Here is a 16323-nt window from a genome sequence, read left to right as displayed (position 1 = left end):
TCCTTCTCTTGTTCTTCTCATCTTTCTTTTTCAGATCGACATTCTTTTCACTGCAATCCAAGCAGAGAGGAAACATTGAGAGGGAGACGAGGGCCAGAGGAAGAGGTGGGGTGAAACCAATTAAAAGACTACAAGTCATGTTCGAACAGGACAGGCTTGATCGGTGGTGCGAGCCGGAGACGTGGCCTAGGAAACCCTTCAGACGCAGGGGAGCAAAAGTTGTGTAAAGGAGAAGAGTGTGTGTGTGTGTGTGTGTGTGTGTGTGTGTGTGTGTGTGTGTGTGTGTGTGTGTTTGGCAGAGGGGAAACTCATTTAGCTGGGCTGCAGATAAGAGCCTGTCACAGTCAATGAGTCTGTATACAAAGGAGTGGATAAAGAGCATCCAGCAGTTTTCAAGGGAAAAAGATGATGAAGAGGGTTGGTGGGGTGTGTAAAGGGGTAACGCAGCAGGAGAGATGTGTGGAGAGAGACGGCTGTGGAACAAATGTCTTGAAAAACCAAATGATATTAGCAAAGACGAAAAAGACCAAATAATGTCTTATTTCAATTGTTACAATGATTATTGCTGGTTAGAATTATAGTAATAGTCCCACATAGTAGAGTTGAACAACTAATCAGAATACAATTGAAATCGCAATAAAGCCAAGTGTGAATATGAAAAAATATTTTATATGATTTAAATAACTACTATTATTATTATTGTTTTATTGTGATTATGGTAATTGTTATTACTAAAATTATAAAACAAAATCTATATATTATATTTATATATATTATATATATATTTCAGAAAATACAAAATAACTGTAATAAAATAAGATATATAAATAAAATAATATAATTTTTATATTATTGTTGTTTGATTTTAATTCATGTTATAATTAGATTTAAATATTATACAAAATTAGAAATATTACTATTGAGATAATATTACATGAAATATAATTGTATATTTCCTGAAATATTATTATTATAAATATTCAACAAAATAAGAAATATTACTACTGTGCCATTTGTCTGTGAAATAAGAAAATTAAAGATTTAAGAAAAAAAAATTATAAAACAATAAAATAAAATAAGAACGACAACATATATAAATATTATTATTTTATATTATTGTTTTATTATGTTTTTTTTATATTTAAGTAAGTAATATTACTATTGAAATAATATATACAGTTATTCATTAAATTATTATTAACATTCTTTTTCAGTGCATTTTAATTCATAATTTAATTTTCTACAACTTTTCTACACTTTCTGGTCAAGAATCGTCACACTTAGGCAGGGAGTGACATGCAAAAATTGCAGCTTTATGGGTAGCAACTTATTTATTCTGTTAATGTAGTATTAGGGCTTGGGTTAATTACAAAAAACTTGATTTCAAAACAATAGCCAACCCTGATCTTCTTCCTGCTCTCTAATGTGTGATGGAGAGATCCTTCAAGAGCTCAGTGTGAGTTACACACACCACAGGAGCTGAGATTTCCTGCTGATCAACACAGCAATATGTGCCCAGACACACACAAAGATGAGTTTGGGAATATTTATATTTCGCTCTCTTGCCATCCTTTTTAACAACCAGATAATGATCATAAACAACCAGCTTCGACCAGTTATCAACCGTAAATATGCAGCTTCAAATCAGCTAACAGCTCTTTGATAGACTACCTAAAGGACCACACGATTCAATTAAAACAAGCAAATGACTTTACTTGACCATCATCAACAAACTAGTGACTATAAATGCTAATGACCAAAAACTTGGTAATATTCATAAATGGCCAGTTTCAACCAATTAAAGGCTCTTACTGACCTAATGATCAAAAACCATCTACTGACAAGTTTCAACCAGAAATTTACCATAAGTGACCTACTTCAACAAGTTAATGACTAAACATTAACAGTTTCCACCAGCTAATGAACAAAAGTAATTGTATGAAGCAGCTAATGATCATAAATGACCTGTTTCAACCAGTTAATTACAACAACTGAGCTGCTTCACAGGGCTAATGTCCCTACATCACCAGGTTCCACCAGCTAATGGTCAAAAAGAATCCACTTTAACAAGTTAATGACAACCTACTAATTATCATAAACCTCCAGCTTCAACCAGTCTGACCATAAATGAATAGCTACAACAAGATAAATAACCATAACTTACTAGCTTCAACCTGCATGTGTATAAAAATCACAACTACAGTAGCTAACAAACAAAAATGGTCAACTACAATTATGTTAATGCAGTTAGCCTTTAGTCATGTAACCCATAGTTCTGTTTAGTTTTAGTATAAGCATGTGCGACGTATGGCCCCCCCTACACAAACCTTCAAAGTCAAACAGCTGAGGCTGATATAAAGGCTAATGTTTCGGTAAGCTTTCGGGGACACAGCTGGAACAAAAAACACGCACTGTGTTTGACAAGGTACCAGAATGATGCAAGGTGACACTGTGCTGGCAAGCACTTGGCAGTTAAGATGGCAAAGGCAGTGGGGAGAAAAACATGTCAGGCTTGCTTGGCTTACACACGTGTGTTGTCTGAGATCAGAGTGAAAAATGTGCCACTATTTGAGGTCATGAGGTCACTGGCTGACTGTTTACCACAGCAAGATAATAACACAGAGGCTAACAGAAGGGTGAGGCAGGTGTGCTGATTCACAGATGGAATCACACAGGAAGTGATGTTGAGGGAGATACATGATTGGTTGGGGTCAATATAGCATTTTAAAGGTGAGTTGCAAAGGTTGCCAGATCTTCTGAAATTAAATTTCTGAGATGGATTATGTGAACATATGTAGCATTTTCCACCTATTATTTTTTTCTTAGCAGATAAAGAAAACAGTGACAGAAGTTATTGGAAAGGAAGAAAGAACATTGTGCAGGCTTGAACCTGAATTTCCCACATAAGCAGCACAGCACAATGTCAGAAGCACATAAACCTTTGTATCACAGCGGCCTGTAAATGTCTAAAAAATAAAAGCCAAAATTCTTGACATTGTTTTACCCTCTATTGCTCCCTCTCTCCCTTCTTCCTTTCTAATCCCTCTTCTATTTGTGCTGTCCGTCTCTCCTCCAGACAAAGATGATCCAATCCTCACATTCATTATTTACAGAAGCTGAAATGTGCTTCACCGCAAACACACACACACTTATCACCACAATCATGGGCACCTATAAATGTGGTAGATCTAGACCTAATTTTTTCTTTGATACAATAAATTATCAGTTTTATTAAAATGATCTACACTGCAGTCAGCTCTTACACTAATTATTGAACAACACTGTATACTATACTATTGAGATTACTGTAGTACTATAGTTCCTTAAGCACTTATGCTCATATTTATTACCATATTAATGGCCAAACACTGATCTGAGATCATCTTTCCAGTGGCTACAGTATTCTAATGGCTAAATGACATCGTAAATAAAACTAGGTTAATATTTCTAGAAGGAAATACCAGGGTTTTTTTTTTAAGTATATGCCTTGTTTTCTGTTGGCAACAACATAACATTTGAAGAATAAAGGCACCTTGAGAAGGTCGTTTAGTATACAAAGAAACGCAAGAAAGTAGACAAGTCAGTATGCAAATATTATAAACATTATCAATGTCAGTCTGATAACTGAATGGTGAATATTCTAGTAATATAAGCCTATGGAAGATTTGCAATATTGTAATAAGACAAATCTTAAATAAATAAAGATAAAATTCCTCTACAAATATAGTGCAATAAAGTATGGACTTTTTATTGGAAATCCATTTTAATCTATCTGTCATGTATAAGTCAGAAAATGAAAGCTGAAACACAATTTGTTTAAATTAAATGTCATTCCTCCACCCAGCAGGTCTCTCATGTCACCTCTCAACCTCCAGATCCTCTAATGGAGAGAGAATTGATCAACGCTCTGCAGTTAATGACATGAGAGCCTAATAAATGTGGGTCTCCTGGGCACCTGATGTCAGATATATGAGCCTATATATATATATACATGTGGCGCTGAGAGGAAGTAAGTGGGAGGAAGTTATAAAAAAGACAGATATAAAGCAAATAGATAAAGATGATTTGTAGTTTAGCTAAATAAACACACATTGGATAAATAATAGAATAATGCAAAACCTGTTCACATCAAGAACAGAGCTGAAAAAAAGGGGGTTGGGAAACCTGTCTGAAAACAGTAAAAATCTGCTCGGTGTGAAAAGGCATTAAGATTGCTGGAGAAAGACAAAAGAAACTGGGAATGATGGAAAGAGAGAGACATGTGCTTGCCTCCATGCATCTGCAGTTTAGTGATGAGGACAGATGAGGTCATTATAATGGGGTTACAGCGCCCACCTGTGCATGGACCTAATGATCGAAAAACACACACACCAGGACAGAGTCAACAGAGGCTAATGATACAACCCCACACAAACACCATAACACTGCAGCTGCAGCAAAACTTTTAAAGGAAAACAACTTTTGCAGGACTAAACCTGTACACAATAAAAAATAAACACAACAGTATAACTGGGAAAAGCACTGGAAAAATGATCAATTATAGACCAACTCCCAAAACAAATAACTCTTAAGAATTGGTTATTATCTTTAGTGAGTAAAAAAACATATTGCATGACCGGTGTTGAACGATTTCCGAAATAAAAGACTCTTGTTAATGAACAAACTAGTGCAAGTCAGATTCAAGAATGGACTCATAATAGCTCTCATGATATCGATATAGTGAGTCATCGTGTGCTTTTTCTTTTTTCCTTTTGTTGTTTACTTAATAAGGGACTTAGAAAACAGCAGGTATATTACGCTGCAGTCACTTTAAGACCTAACGCACTGATCCAATATACTGACTTTCCCAGATGTTTATGTTCACTAAGACATAACTGACTGCGTTTATGTGAATACTGGCCAAGACAAGCATTTTGGCATATTTTTGTGTGTATGTGAGTCAGAAACATACAGCGTGAGTGGTTTCTGATTTCCAAAACAAATGACTCTTATGAGTCAGTTCTTATAAATGAATCAAATCTTAACCACTGCAATCAGATTCAAGAATGCTTTCATAAAGAGCCAGTTCGATTTAGCGAATCAAAAACATACAGCACAAGCAGTGTAGTGCAATTCCCGACACATATGACTCTTAAGAGTTGGTTATTATTTAGTGAATCAAAAAACACAGTTCTACCAGTGTAATCCAATTAACTTTCAAATGACTCTTCTGAGACAGTTCCTTTCAGTGACTCAAAGACAGACATCATGACAAGTGTAGAACAATTACCAAAACAAGTACTTCTTAAGAGTCTGTTATTTTAATGAAAAATTCAAAAAGGCGATTATAGGTTTTAATTATTCTTAAATGATCTATAATGACTAAACTAATGCTGCAGAATTTAATGCACTTCGAAGCAGAGATAATCCTAATATATATAAAAGACAAAAACCTAGTGATGTCTGCAATAAAACATTCTCTTTATTTTCTATTATTTAATGACAAAATAGAATGATTCAGCTTTATTATCTTTCAGTGTTTCTTTCCTGCAGAAGCAGAGCACGGGCTGTGAAATATCATTTCAGATATGAGAATGCAAGCTGACAGCTGCTTACTTCAGAGAGACAGCTTTTGTTGAACACTGTCAAACTTCAAAACCATATCAAAGCCAATTTATGAAGCACATTGTGTGTGTGTGTTGATGAGAGGGATAAACACTTCTGCTCTCTCCAAGGAATTTTTGCAAAACTGAAACATCAACACGAGGAAGAATATAAATCTGTCATGTGTTTATGAGAAAACGTTATTATATACATGTGTATATATTTGAAGTGCTGCTCAGTGTTTAAATGATATTAGCTTGATTGCTTGTGAACTTGGCTGATTAAAGTCCACATAACAATGTACTAAATAAGCAAGAAAATGCATTTATACTTCATGCTATACTGTGTTATATTTCAATGCACATGCATGCACTGGATGTGAAATTCCTGTTGTGGTTGCATTGATTTTAGATTGGCCCAACCCTTCAATATCACCAGTTAGATGACCCCTTTTCGACAGATTTTGCTGTTTTTGGCCAGGCCTTTTCCCATCCATCTTCCTGTCTATGTCAGAGCTGACCTCTATGAAAGGATGAAGCTCTGGCACAGGAGTTTCATGAATCATCAGTCTCAGACAGCTGTTAAAGAGGAAGTCACCTTGTGCTGCTGCCTCACAACATGCACTTCTACGGAAGCCTGTTTCCACCACGGAATGAAAAATAAAAAATTTTGTTCTCAAAATTGAGACTTTTTTTCCTATGAATTGCTAGTTATATCTTTCATTTCTGAGAGTTTATCTTGCAATTATGAGCTTTTTACTCAGAATTCTGAGTTTACATCTCACAATTCCAACAATTCTTTCTCAGAACACAGAAAGAGTACTGAATGTTTATGGTATCAAGATATATTTATATTGTATATATTACAGGTTTGGAATGACAGAAGAATGATTAAGCGTTATTTAAGTTTTATTTATATACTATCATGTTATTAATTAACATTATCAATTAGGTTTTAATTTTATATTTTCACTTTCATTTTGATTTTAGTTTGTGTTCTGTATTTGACTTTTTTTTATATTAAATTTTTATAATATTTAGATTTATTTTTATTTTAGTTAGTTGCCAGTGCATATTTATATTTAATTTATTTATTTTATATTTCATTTATTTAACATTCATTTATATTTCAATTATTTTACATTTATTTTATATTTCATAATTATATAAATATATATCATCATTTTAGTTTAAGTTTTAGTTAATAAGTTTTAGTTTTTAGTTTTAGTTTTAGTTAATAACAATAATAACAATTAATAACAATAATACTGCTGAGTATATAATATAACTATCCCTTCAAGCTAGAAAATAGACATAAAAGTAGCCAATAACATGTCCAGGATAGCTACATTATTGTCATGTCATCTTCTAATGTTTCTTCACATCAGTCTTTTGCTTTCAATCTCCCTCTCTGATGCTATCAGATCAATCCTGTTTGTCATGGAGCTCTTCTTTCAAGCTGTAAATATGCACACACTCAGTCAACCCACACACTCCTCTAGCAAATGATATTCCCATCACCCTCACAAGCCCAGGAACTTGCTGAGGTGAGCAAGTTGATGTCTCTGCAGTCAGCGGCTGTCTGAACACAACCTGAAGTGTCTCTCTTTATTACGTGAAAGCCTTGGTGAAGAGGAACCATACAGTACATCATGACTCGCTGCACCCCGCTGAACTATTATTACAGTCTTTGAGAGCCGGAGTACAGCAAGAGAACAATGTTACTGCTCAACCACTCTGACTCTGATGATTCTCCTACAGTCCCTTACGAGGAATACAAATAAATTAGACAATTGTTGACATACAGTAAAAAAAAAAAAAATGGAAAATGTATATTTTATATTGAAATTTCAGCTTTTGGTATCTTTGCACTGAACACATTATGAAAAATTAAGTTCTCTTCTGACATATTACTACAGTTATTAATGATTTGTAAATAATTCTTTTCTTGTGAGATACAAAAGATAAAAACTGGGTAAAATGGGAGAAAAAAGTCTGAATTGTGAGATAAAAAGTAACATTAGCACAGGCTTAAATTAGACAAAATCTCATATAAAGAGTGCTGGGTACACACATCATTTACAAGAAAAAAAAATCCATAAACCATAAACTTTCAGTAGACTAATTAGAAAATTTCTCATTATTAATATTTTGCATAGAATTCTTTTCTTGCAAGAAAAAAGCCTGAATTGTTAGAGATTATTAATTGTTTTGAACTTTTATTTTTATATTTTTAGCTTTCATTTTAATTTAAGTTTTAGTACTTCTGTATATGCTTTTGTAATTTGTATTAGTGTTTTATAGATCTGTTTAGGTTTAATTCATTTTTATTTCAGTTTTAGCAATTTTATGAAAATAAAACACACAACAGAGATAAACCAGATTACTAGTATCCATTTGTTCTCTGTATACATGTTATTGCTGCCTTGGAAAAACAATTGATATATCAAAAAGATCTCACCTGTGATTTTTCTTTCCTATCGGTAGAACTCTGGAACTGTCTCGAGCGATTTGATTGGCTGTGCCACTGTCCTCTGAACCAATTAAAAGCCGTTCTATCTTCATAACGAGGTTATATGCTACAATGGACTTGTTTGCTGCCGAGTAAAATATGCTCCTGATGGGTTCATGTCACTGCTAATAAAAACCAGCAAGAACATTGTCAGTGCTTCAGAGAACGGCTACTTGATTTGCATAATTTCTTTGTCCAGCAACTGGAAATATTGTGGGTTTCACTCAGAATGGAGGCAAAACAAATGATACAACCTCACATGTCGCTTCCAGATGCTCCATATCAACTTTACCATCTCTCTAACACCAGAAAGACCAAAATGAAATCACATGCTCAATTTGAATGCAGATGTCGCATGCTGAATCTATGACAGTGACTTGTGTCATAATTTTCATACACCTGTTACAGAGTTACTACACTAAACAGGTGAGCCATATTACATATGCTTTTTGGTTAAAAACAAGGTTAAGGTTAGAGTTAACAATGAGTAGGGTTACAGCTAAAAAAGCTTTCAATTTGGCACTACAACGTAACGTAAATTTCCACTAGGTGGATGCACTCACAGTTAGGCTGTTACTTTCAATAACTAGTCAAAGAATAACATGAAAATGGCACAAAAAAAAAATCTAAAAGTAGAAACAATAACAACTGTCTAAATGGCCTGTTCTTGGCCACAATAAGCTACAATATTCACCAGACTTCATGGCAATTGTCAAAAGTCCCATTTGCAATTGTACTACATACATCACGTGAAATACACAATCCAATACATTCCCTTATGAAACCACCAACAGACTAAATATTAAAGCAGTCATGGAAACATAAGGGACAGGACAAACACAATAGATTTGAGCTGTGTCTGTTGAAGCGTGTCGGGAAAGCATGTATTCCTCATCAGCTTCACTGGGAAATGTCTTACAAACAAACATATGATTGACACAGATGAACCCCGAGTCACCCTTCATGGCTGAGAGGACAGGAGAGGATCTCATGAAGGAAAAATAGAAATGACACATCTGCTGTAACGTGTCAGTCAGCAACTTAAAGGGCTAAAGATCCCTGGGACAGACCCCCCTCTTCCCTTGGGATAAAGCATAATGAATAATTCCAGATGATAAAAATGCTATGATAGTTGTGTATGTATTACGTCATTTTAATCTTTATTGTTAAAGTATTTTTAGGTCAATTCTCAGTTTTCATAATGCAATAAACCTCAAGGAGTGCATTGATTTTAATAAGGATCATGAAAACCAACATAAAAATGTAATGTTATATACTGTCATAATGCACTAATTCTAGTTTTTATTATGAACAATATATTAGTGCAGGTTATTCAAAAGAAAAAAGTGATTTGCAGTACGCAATGTATACAATTGTAATATGACATTTTTATGGATGAAAAACAATTTAACAGTAAAAATGTACAATGGGACTTGATTTTATTCGTAAAGAATTGATTGAATCGTTAATAGTTACTATATTAAATAGCTATTTAGCTATTGGTTAAAAATTTTATTTATGACAATTACTTTTCCAATAATGTCTGCACAGGTTATCTGATTGTGTTAACATGTTAACCAATAGTTAATTATTAATTTAGCATATTTTCACAATTCAATCAAATTAATAAAAGCAAGTCGTGCGCACGCGCGCGCACACACACACACACACACACACACACACATTTGTGTGTGTGTGTGTGTGTGTGTATATACAGTACAGTATATAGTCACATTACTGCAAATGTGTCATTTCTATTTTTCCATATATATTATTTGTTAAATATAGTTTTTTTCATCCAGCAAAATGTCACATTACACATGCAAAATACATTGCAAACTGCCATTCAAGTTTCAATTTAACTAAAGCAAAATAATAATAAAAAATAATAATAATTTTATTAAATAATAATATATAATAATTAAAAACAATATTAATTTAAATATTTAAATTAAATTAAATATTTCATAATAATAAAATCACAAACTATTCTGCTAAGGCCTAAAATTCATTATCGTAATTCTAGTCTGTTTGATATGTCGTTTCATTAAAGCAAACTGATCTGCTGTTACAGACTATTTTACAACTTCAACTCTGGCTTATCCAACCAAATTTCGACGTATAAAATTTCCATTTTATAATCCATGATGCTACATCACATTTAAAAGCATGCACAGTGTCTAAATTTCATTTTCTCCTAAATGTACAAATGGAACAACATAATTCTGGCCGCCGCAGATATAAATCACCTGAAACTTCAGCGAGCTGGACTCCTAACCGATTATCTCCTTCTCAGCTCTCAGTGGAGACAGAGTGCACACTGCACAAAAATCACATAAAAAACCTCTAATCGCCTTCCTGCCGTGCTGCCGCTGTGCCTCTAACTCTCTCTAATGAGCCCCTGCGGATCCAGACGTCAGGCCTCAGTCAAACCAGCATCCTCAGAGCCAATCAGAGCTGGGAGGGTGACTATGAAAGTGACTACCGGTATTCCATGATATGGATTTTGCTATTCATTAATTCAAATTTTGCATTTATATAGTTTTATTCAATTTGGTATGCTTTGCAAATTTTAACATAAATGACGATAAAGAGTCAAGGAAAGTTTTTGTCCTCTGTGTGCAACGCCGTATTACACAGGCATTACTACACAGAGCATTGTAACAAACCAAACTAATAGAGCACAAATTTGTTGAGAAGAGGTATACTCAAGTTTCTAAGCAGTTCACAAAATATTTTACATGTGTAATGTGACATTTTTCTGGGTGAAAAACAATATTTAACAGAGAAAAAATATAGGATGGGATTTGATTTTATTTGTAAGGATCTAACTGAAACGAGATTTTGATAAATCAGTGGCAATGATTATTGTGTTACATATCTATTTATATACTGGTTAACATTATCAACTAACCTGTGCATATATTAGTGGAAAAAAAAAACTTAATCATTTTTTGCCACGCACATAACAAAACTGGTGAAAAAAAATCCCTGAATATCATAGAGACTATTCACAGTCAAAATCCTGAACACCCTAACAAACACAGAGCAAAGCCCTACAGAAAATGTAAAAAACATATTTAAATTGCTCTTAATTAAAATGCAGCACACGGCTAATCATACTACGTATCATAATGAAATTTTTAATTAAAATCTGCCCTTAGGCAACCTGTCCTAATATAACAATATTCATATCATCTGTCAAAATCATGACATATATCGACACACTCAGATATAAAACAATACAACAAAAAATTTTACACTAAAAAAAAAGAAATAACAAAAAAAAATAAAAAAAATATTATTTGATATGATGATGTTCTTCCTCCCTCATTATATTCTGCACGAGCTGGAGAGGTATCACTGCCTTTCACTGCCTTAGTGAACAAAGTGTGACAGTCAAACAAAAACAGAAAAAATCAGGGACGTGAAGGAAAAGCAGAAATGGAAATTTTGCATAGACACATGCATATTTATGCACCGAAAGCAAGGTTCACAGTGTAATAGTAGTATGTTCTTTATGAAGAAACATATATTAATATCAGATCCTTCCAAAAGCACAAAGCCTCCTGCTGGAATTGAGCTTTGAAGTCAACATGCATGCCAAATTTGTTGAACTGAGAAAAAAAATAAAAAAATAAAAAAATTCCCCCTCACATCCCAAACAGAGGGAGGCAATACAGAGAGAGGGAGGAAACAAGTTAAGCAAATGCCAGGGGTACGAGGCGTGTATAAAGAAACATGCTTACATACACACAGCAGGTGGATTGTGGGAAGGGAGAGGAGGATGTTAACCCTGCAGTTCCTGAAGCAGGTGTCTCATGATCAATTTAGATGAATCGCTTATGTTGCATTTGCTCATTTGTAAGTTGCTTGGGATAAAAGCGTCTGTAAATTGAATAAATGTAAATGTGATGCAAACCACTTAGTGGCTGAAACCTGAAAATTAAAAAAATATACAAAGGGAATAAAGGCATGTTCTAATTCTGCATCCGCATAACATCTTATTAACCGCATTCATCAGGTCAGGTTCCATCAAATTCAGCATGCATGTAGACTTCAAAACTGAATTTGAAAACTGGCCTTCATCTCTTCATCTGGTTTTTGAAAGCAGCATAAATGCACAGTTCGGTGGATATAAAAAAAATAGATTATTATTAAATTTTTAACCAGAATTTTTGGTAGCAATTAAATATTTGATTGCTTATTTCTAAAGTAGGGCTGTCAAATTAATGCATTAATTTAGAATGATTAATTGTTAAACACTTTCAAATGCATTCAAAACAGTTAGAGTGCAAAATAATGGAAGAGTCTTCAGAAATATTTTCCAAACTTTAACTGATTTTAATTTGACAAAATGTCTTCAAAAGTGACAGTAAAGACATTTATAAAAGATTTCTGTTTCAAATAACTGCATTTGATAATGACGGAGGCTCCACAGTTCCAGGTCTCACATGTTTATGTTGCATGTATAGTGTGAGCAGTCAAGTTGCAGCTTGACGAATGGCACATAAATCCTAAGCTTTGCCAAAAGAGACTCTTTCAAAAATATAAAAAAATATTAAATCATTACGGTGCCTTGGAAGACTGTTTGAAACCAGCATCATGCTGTCTTTTAAGTCACTGACTCTCTGGGCAGCGATGCAGCTGTCTTTGATTTCAGACACAGCCGATATCTCCACCTCTTAATCAGCTGTATCGTAAAGGTTAAAAGTAGCAGGGTCATAATGAAAAGTCTGCAGTGAACACCTTGATCTCATCTAGCGCTTTACCATTTCATTTATTCATTTATTCATGTCTACCTCCCTCGCCGCTTGGAAGGAGAGATTGGCTCATTAAAGGAGCAGCACTGAGTTACGGTACAGCCATTAACATCTAATGGGAGAACAAGAACTCCAGCAGCATTTAACCAGCCGCCACAACTGCTCTCTCTCTCTGTCTCTCGGCCTCTCCGCCTTTCTCTTGCTCTGAAAGTTTGTGACTGTATCCTAATCTCAGTTCTATCTTAGGTCTCCCCAGGGTCTCTGTGCTGTGTCTGTGACACTTAATTAATTGTGAAAGGGGTTCTGTGGGCATGCAGCATCAACCAGGTACACATGAGGCAAGTTACTGGTTACACTTTGTTACCCTGTAAAGATGCATGCAGACACACACCTGTAACCATTGCGCATGTCAAATTATATATCTTACTTGGATGTTATAACTAAATACAGCTGAATTCAAAAAATGTGTTTTCGTCTTCATTTCAGGCTGCAATATATATTGATTATATATATATATATATAATATCTATATATATATCATATATATATTATTTATATATATATAATATATATATATGCATGCATGTATATACACATGCTGTAAAAAAAAATAATTGTTTTGTTATTGTCAACAGATATTGTAAAAAAAAAACAACAACAGTTTTTTACTGCATATATATAAAAAAACAAAAAACAAAAAAAAAAAAACATTTTTTTAACTTAAAGCATTTATCAATTGTTAATTTTTTATCCTGATAAGGTCGGGCATACACTGTGCGATTTTCATTCGATTTTGAGACTAATTCTGACTCGTGTGACTCTTTTTTGATTCGGGCCAAATTTCAGCTTTGTTGTGCATCTTTTGACGTGCAGTGTACAGGGGGTACAATCCCGAGCAGCAATCAGATGGTCGGATGAATTTCTGACATGTCAGAAATTTTGGTCACCCCTTGTGAGGGTATCACACCGTTGAAGCAGAACTACGAACCGACTGCCCTAAAAGTTTTTTTCCCTTACTGCACCTGCGCAACAACAGAAATGAAGCCGTGGCGACATGGCATGTGAACGGAAGCGACTGAGGCTCCGCAGCTCCAGGTTGGAGGGGTCTCACGTGTTTATTTCGCACTTATAGTGTGAGCAGTCAAGTTGCAGCTCGACGAATGGACCATATAGTGTAAGCACCTAAATCCTGAGCTTTGGCTTGACATCGCATGCGATTTACTTGTCAAGTGAGAGATGGTTCTTAACAAAAATGTTGCGGAAATCGCACAATGCATGTCAGGCCTAACATGCAAACCGAAAAAAAAATACTTTATATAGGTGCTTTTATCTTAAAAGGAATAACCGCCTGTCCAAAAATCACAAATTTCCAACAAATAAAGCTCTGAAAACCACTTTCCTACAGTATTTGCAGCTGCAAAGCATCTAATTCACTCCTAAAGGCCTTATTATACCAAAATATTTTACAAACAATGCACACCGAGAGACAGAATGAAGGTCTTTTGTCAAGTTTTTCCAATAACCAGCAATAAAAACTTGCAGACCGTTAAGATATGATCTTAAAGTGCAAATGTTCAAAAACACACAATGTTAGAGACTAAATTACACAAAATGGTAAAAAACCAAGGTCATACTACCTTAAATATGAGCTTAGGCAATACAACTACCGTAAGTATCTAACTGAAAGATTTAAGATTATATATCTTGGCCAGCACAAAGTTCAGAAGGAGGTATTAAAAAGGAATCACTTAAGCAAACGTTGTCTTACCTCTGATCAGACTCTCCAGGATATGTAGCGGAAGCACGGATCAGATTTCTTCAGAGAGAGAATGGACAGTGTACACAGGTGAGATCATCGCTGAAGTCTACTGTAAATTTATCAACTGTGAGTTTGAATTTCATCACTGAACCAATCACACTCAACATCTACTGAACTTTGAACACTTTTGAAAATAAACTGTCAGTTATTTCCTTATGACTGTTGACCGTATCCTTATTGTAATCACACCCAAGTTAATAATAATCCACACTTTTAACTGAAAATTGAGTGTTTACTATTGTTCTTTTGCATTGACGCGCTATTTTCCTATTTTGATACTGTATAGCTGCTTTGACACAATCTGTATTGTTAAATGCACTATATAAATGAAGGTGACTTGACTTGATTTATGATAGTCAGTCCAATATGACATCATATACTGTAAGGTCACAACATGTTCAAAACAGAGAATTATCTGTATGCATGAATAGCCCAGATAACTATATCCTGATGCAATGTGACCTGGAACTTCCATTTTACTGAGTGGAATAACAAATGATGTCATAACTTTGCATGCTCTAATTTGGATTCTACAAAAGTAAAAAATTTAAAATATGCTTTTACACAAAATTGGGTTAAATGGTATTACTTACCATCAGTGTTGTATTAATGTCACTGAGATACTATTGTAGTTTTTTCAATACAGGTAGATTTAATATTTAGATTTGCCTTTTCATTTTAATTTTAAGAAAAGTTTGAATACTTTTTTGTGTGTTGGTCACATTTAACAGTTTTAGTTATTTTAGTACATCAAGTTAAACTAAATTCAAATGAAAACTGTTGCTTTGGCAACTAGATGAAATAAAACATTTATTATTATTATTATTATTATATTATTATTATTATTATTATTATTATTATTATTATTATTTAATTTCAGATAATGTTATTTATTTCAACAAAAATCTTTTTTTATATTAATTTTAGTTTTAGTTAACTATAATAACCCTGATACCAATAATCTGATCCTCTGTGGTACAACAACTAATAAGTTCATTAAATAATACATATATACATATATATTTGTATAAAATGTTTAATTTGTACGAATATATAATTTTTATATATTTTTACCTATATATTTTAAATATATATATATATATATATATATATATATATATATATATATATATATATATATATATATATATATATATATATATATATATATATTATAATATTTTTTTTATTAATAATAATTTTTTAATTTATTAATAATAAAACCTTTATTCAATACATTTTTGTATAAATAATAATAATAAAATTCTAATAATAAAATTCTTTAATATTGTTTAATAATTTAATTAATATGTAAACCTGTAAAACAGATAATAATACGTATACTATGTTAGCATCACATTCTGAACACATCCTCCCTCTATCACACAGAAACAGAAATTATTCCCAACTGTACACGTCAACCATACAAACCTGTCAGGTGTTTCAGTGACTGCGCTGTCATTAGCGATAAAAATGACACAATAGCAGCGTCTCAGGACTCAGTCAAAGCCTAAACGGTTTCATTTGATGCCTCACAATGACTGAAGGGAACAAATGTCACAAAACACAATCTCAGATGAGCTCTTCTGCATAAATTACTCGAGGAAAACAAATGCCGCTTTCATTTCTGTAACAGGATGATACTTA

At 33.4% G+C, this 16323-nt stretch overlaps 1 protein-coding gene across 1 annotated transcript in view; it reads right to left on the bottom strand.

Annotated features, from left to right (window-relative positions):
- The window catches only part of LOC109092612 (neuron navigator 2-like), a 126924-nt gene extending 112149 nt beyond the window's left edge, over window positions 1-14775 (bottom strand). Inside the window, exon 1 of the mRNA XM_042759560.1 lies at window positions 14626-14775. The gene's annotated coding sequence lies outside the window, so the exon portion shown is untranslated. The remainder of the gene's footprint in view (window positions 1-14625) is intronic.
- Window positions 14776-16323: the final 1548 nt, after the last annotated feature.

This window comes from Cyprinus carpio, chromosome A7 (assembly GCF_018340385.1).
Source record: "Cyprinus carpio isolate SPL01 chromosome A7, ASM1834038v1, whole genome shotgun sequence".
NCBI classification, from domain to species: Eukaryota; Metazoa; Chordata; class Actinopteri; order Cypriniformes; family Cyprinidae; genus Cyprinus; species Cyprinus carpio.
The sequence above is the reverse complement of the archived record's forward strand: the minus strand, read 5'-3'. Positions and strand labels throughout refer to the sequence as shown.